This window comes from Ranitomeya variabilis, chromosome 3, assembly GCF_051348905.1.
Source record: "Ranitomeya variabilis isolate aRanVar5 chromosome 3, aRanVar5.hap1, whole genome shotgun sequence".
Lineage (NCBI taxonomy): Eukaryota > Metazoa > Chordata > Amphibia > Anura > Dendrobatidae > Ranitomeya > Ranitomeya variabilis.
The window spans coordinates 110,236,808-110,242,807 of NC_135234.1; positions in this window are offsets into that span (position 1 = coordinate 110,236,808).

Below are 6,000 nucleotides of genomic sequence, written 5' to 3' on the forward strand. Positions count from 1 at the left end.
CAAAAACGGACTAGCTCTAGGAATGATGGAATCTCAGATGACCGCGACGCTGAACCTAACACGCAACTAATAGTAGCCAGGGGGTGTGCCTACGATTATCCCTAGACACCTCGCACCAGCCGGAAATCTAGTTACCCCTAGTAGAGGAATACACAGACCTGGCTTGCCTCCAGGGAAACCCCAAAAGTGATAGTAGCCCCCCACATATAATAACGGTTAGGTAAGAGGAAAACACGTACGCAGTATGAATATAGATTCAGCAAAGAGAGGCCCTCTGACTAGATAGCAGAAAATACAAAAGAGGACTTCGCGGTCACCTCAAAACCCTAAACAGCCATCCTGAAATTACTTTAACTCCGTTATCAACTCATGACACCGGAGTAGTAATTTCAGATCACTAGAGCTTCCAGCAGCAAGAGAAATATAAATGCATGCTGGACAAACAAACACAAAAATGCCAAAGATCCAACTTAGCTGAATTGCAGACTTGGAGCAGGTAGCAAGCAACAGAGGTGCTCTGGTAACATTGACTGCCGGCACTAGAATGACTGAGAAGCCAGACTAAATAGGAAACTCCCAGTTTCCTGATGGGAACAGGTGCAAGACAAAAGTCAGCCAGTACCACCAGTAACCACCAGAGGGAGCCCAAAAACAGAATTCACAACAGTACCCCCCCCCCCTTAAGGAGGGGGCACCGAACCCTCATGAGAACCACCAGGGCGATCTGGATGCGCCCTATGAAAGGCGCGAACCAAATCAGAGGCATGAACATCGGAGGCAGTCACCCAAGAATTATCCTCCTGATCGTATCCCTTCCATTTAACCAAATATTGAAGTCTCCGTCTGGAAACGCGAGAGTCCAAAATCTTCTCCACAACATACTCCAATTCACCCTCCACCAGCACAGGAGCAGGAGGCTCAACAGAAGGAACAACCGGTACCTCGTACCTCCGCAACAACGACCGATGGAAGACATTATGAATGGTGAAAGATGCTGGTAGGTCCAAACGAAAAGATACAGGATTAAGAATCTCCAAAATCTTATAAGGACCTATGAACCGAGGTTTAAACTTAGGAGAAGAGACCTTCATAGGGACAAAACGAGAAGATAACCACACCAAGTCCCCAACGCGGAGATGATGACCCACACGACGATGACGATTAGCAAACTGCTGAGTCTTCTCCTGAGACAACTTCAAATTGTCCACCACATGACTCCAAATCCGGTGCAGTCTATCCACCACCGTGTCCACTCCAGGGCAATCCGAAGATTCCACCTGGCCAGATGAAAAACGAGGGTGAAACCCTGAATGGCAAAAGAAAGGAGAAACCAGAGTGGCAGAACTGGCCCCATTATTGAGGGCAAACTCTGCCAACGGCAAAAAGGCGACCCAATCATCCTGATCAGCAGACACAAAACACCTCAAATAAGTCTCCAAGGTCTGATTAGTTGGCTCCGTCTGGCCATTAGTCTGAGGATGGAATGCAGACGAAAAAGACAAATCAATGCCCATCCTGGCACAGAACGCTCGCCAGAACCTAGACACAAATTGAGACCCCCTGTCAGAAACGATGTTTTCCGGGATACCATGTAAACGAACCACATTCTGAAAAAATAAAGGAACCAACTCAGATGAAGAAGGCAATTTGGGCAAGGGTACCAAATGAACCATCTTAGAAAAACGGTCACACACCACCCAAATGACGGACATTTTCTGAGAAACCGGGAGGTCCGAGATAAAGTCCATAGAGATGTGCGTCCACGGCCTCTTCGGAATAGGCAAGGACAACAACAATCCACTAGCCCGAGAACAGCAAGGCTTGGCCCGAGCACAAACATCACAAGACTGTACAAAGGCACGCACATCCCGAGACAGGGAAGGCCACCAGAAGGACCTGGCCACCAAATCTCTGGTACCAAAAATTCCAGGGTGACCTGCCAACACAGAAGAATGAACCTCCGAGATGACTCTACTGGTCCATTCATCTGGAACAAACAGTCTCCCAGGCGGACAACGATCAGGCCTATCAGTCTGAAACTCCTGCAAAGCACGTCGCAAGTCTGGGGAGACAGCAGACAAAATCACCCCATCCTTAAGGATACCCGTAGGCTCAGAATCACCAGAGGAGTCAGGCTCAAAACTCCTAGAAAGGGCATCTGCCTTCACATTTTTTGAACCCGGCAAGTATGAAACCACAAAATTAAACCGGGAGAAAAACAACGACCAGCGCGCCTGTCTAGGATTCAGACGCCTGGCAGACTCAAGGTAAATCAGATTCTTGTGATCAGTCAAGACCACCACCTGATGTCTAGCACCCTCAAGCCAATGACGCCACTCCTCAAATGCCCACTTCATAGCCAAGAGCTCCCGATTACCGACATCATAATTTCGCTCGGCGGGCGAAAACTTTCGAGAGAAGAATGCACATGGTCTCATCACTGAGCAATCGGGACTTCTCTGCGACAAAACCGCCCCCGCTCCAATCTCGGAAGCATCAACCTCGACCTGAAAAGGGAGCGAAACATCAGGCTGGCGCAACACAGGGGCGGAAGAAAAGCGGCGCTTAAGCTCCCGAAAGGCCTCCACAGCTGCAGAGGACCAATTGGCAACATCAGCACCCTTCTTAGTCAAATCAGTCAGAGGTTTAGCAACACTTGAAAACCCAGTTATAAATCGACGATAGAAATTAGCAAAGCCCAAGAACTTCTGAAGACTCTTCAGGGAAGTAGGCTGCGTCCAATCACAAATAGCCTGAACCTTGACAGGATCCATCTCAACAGAAGAAGGGGAAAAAATATACCCCAAAAAGGAGATCTTCTGAACCCCAAAAATACACTTTGAACCCTTTACAAACAAAGAATTGGCCCGCAAAACCTGAAAAACCTTCCTAACCTGTTGAACATGCGACTCCCAGTCATCCGAAAAAATCAAAATATCATCCAAATACACAATCATAAATTTATCCAGGTATTTACGGAAAATATCGTGCATAAAGGACTGAAAGACTGAAGGAGCATTAGAAAGACCAAAAGGCATTACCAAATACTCAAAATGGCCCTCGGGCATATTAAATGCAGTTTTCCACTCATCTCCCTGCTTAATCCGCACCAAATTATACGCACCCCGAAGATCAATCTTAGAGAACCACTTTGCCCCTTTAATACGAGCAAATAAATCAGTCAATAGTGGCAAAGGATACTGGTATTTGACTGTAATCTTATTTAACAGGCGATAATCAATACAGGGCCTCAGGGAGCCATCTTTTTTACCCACGAAAAAAAAACCTGCTCCTAAAGGGGATGAGGATGGACGGATATGTCCCTTTTCCAAGGACTCCTTAATATACTCTCGCATAGCAGCATGCTCAGGCACAGACAGATTAAACAAACGACCCTTGGGAAACTTGCTGCCCGGAATCAAGTCTATAGCACAATCACAATCCCTGTGAGGGGGGAGAGAACTAAGTTTGGGCTCCTCAAAAACATCACAATAGTCAGACAAAAATGCCGGAATTTCAGAGGGAGTAGATGAAGCAATGGAAACCAAAGGTACTTCCCCATGAGCCCCCTGACATCCCCAGCTTAACACAGACATTGTTTTCCAGTCAAGGACTGGATTATGAGTTTGCAACCATGGCAATCCAAGCACTAAGACATCATGCAAGTTATGCAACACAAGGAAGCGAATCACCTCCCGATGGTCAGGAGTCATACACATAGTCACTTGTGTCCAGTATTGTGGTTTATTCCTAGCCAATGGTGTGGAGTCGATACCCTTCAGAGGGATAGGAACTTCCAAAGGCTCTAGGCTAAACCCACAGCGTCTGGCAAAGGACAAATCCATAAGACTCAAGGAAGCGCCAGAATCCACATAGGCATCCACAGTAATAGATGATAATGAACAGATCAAAGTTACAGACAAAATAAACTTAGACTGTAAAGTGCCAATTGCAAAAGACTTATCAACCTTTTTTGTGCGTTTAGAGCATGCTGATATAACATGAGCAGAATCACCACAGTAGAAGCACAACCCATTTTTACGCCTATAATTCTGCCGTTCACTTCTGGACAGAATTCTATCACATTGCATAATCTCCGGTGTCTGCTCAGAAGACACCGCCAAATGGTGCACAGGTTTGCGCTCCCGTAAACGCCGATCAATCTGAATAGCCATAGTCATGGATTCATTCAGACCTGTGGGCGTAGGAAACCCCACCATGACATCTTTAACGGCGTCAGAGAGACCTTCTCTGAAATTCGCCGCCAGGGCGCACTCATCCCACTGAGTAAGCACAGACCATTTTCAAAATTTTTGACAATATATTTCAGCTTCATCATGCCCTTGAGAGAGGGCTATCAAGGCCTTTTCAGCCTGAATCTCCAAATTAGGTTCCTCATAGAGCAACCCCAGTGCCAGAAAAAACGCATCCACATTGAGCAGCGTAGGATCCCCTGGTGCCAATGCAAATGCCCACTTCTGGGGGTCACCCCGCAACAAGGAAATCACAATTTTAACCTGCTGAGCGGAGTCTCCAGCGGAGCGAGATCTCAGAGAAAGATACAATTTACAATTGTGCTTAAAATTCAAAAAACGAGATCTATCTCCAGAAAATAACTCAGGTATAGGAATCTTGGGTTCTGACATAGGAGCATGTATAACATAGTCTTGGATATTTTGAACCTTAGAAGCAAGAGCACTCAGGCCTGTAGCTAAACTCTGGATATCGATTTCTCAACAGCTGAGATCTGAGCCATTCAAGGGTTAAGAGGAGAGAAAAAAGCAGCAGATTGCAATTATGGCTAGACAGAACTTCTGAGTAAAAAAAAAAAAAAAAAGTGTCAGAAACTTCTTCTTTTCTCTCTTTCTTCAGCCAATACCTTTAATACATTTGAGGCCGGCAATACTGTCATGGTTCCCAATGGCAGGGACTCAGGCAAAAACGGACTAGCTCTAGGAATGATGGAATCTCAGATGACCGCGACGCTGAACCTAACACGCAACTAATAGTAGCCAGGGGGTGTGCCTACGATTATCCCTAGACACCTCGCACCAGCCGGAAATCTAGTTACCCCTAGTAGAGGAATACACAGACCTGGCTTGCCTCCAGGGAAACCCCAAAAGTGATAGTAGCCCCCCACATATAATAACGGTTAGGTAAGAGGAAAACACGTACGCAGTATGAATATAGATTCAGCAAAGAGAGGCCCTCTGACTAGATAGCAGAAATTACAAAAGAGGACTTCGCGGTCACCTCAAAACCCTAAACAGCCATCCTGAAATTACTTTAACTCCGTTATCAACTCATGACACCGGAGTAGTAATTTCAGATCACTAGAGCTTCCAGCAGCAAGAGAAATATAAATGCATGCTGGACAAACAAACACAAAAATGCCAAAGATCCAACTTAGCTGAATTGCAGACTTGGAGCAGGTAGCAAGCAACAGAGGTGCTCTGGTAACATAGATTGCCGGCACTAGAATGACTGAGAAGCCAGACTAAATAGGAAACTCCCAGTTTCCTGATGGGAACAGGTGCAAGACAAAAGTCAGCCAGTACCACCAGTAACCACCAGAGGGAGCCCAAAAACAGAATTCACAACACACACCTGTTGTGAATTCCATTTTTGGACTCCCTCCTGTGGTCATGAATGGTACTTCAGTGAGTTCGGTCATTGGACTCCCTCTGTTGGCTTTGAGTGGTACTGCTGATCCTTGAGGTTGGCTTTCCCAGCTGCCCTCGTTTATCGCTAGGCTGGCTTCTCTATTTAACTCCACTCAGATCGTTACCTCATGCCTGCTGTCAATGTATCAGTACTGGTTCAGATCTCTCTTGGATTTCTCTGGTGACCTGACTGTTCCAGCAGAAGCTAAGTCACTGCTAGCTCATTTATTGTTCATTGTGTTCTGAATATATTTCTTAGTACATGCTAAGTTCTGTCCAGCTTGCTTTCATGATATTTCCTTGCTAGCTGGAAGCTCTGGGGGCGCAGGGTTGCACC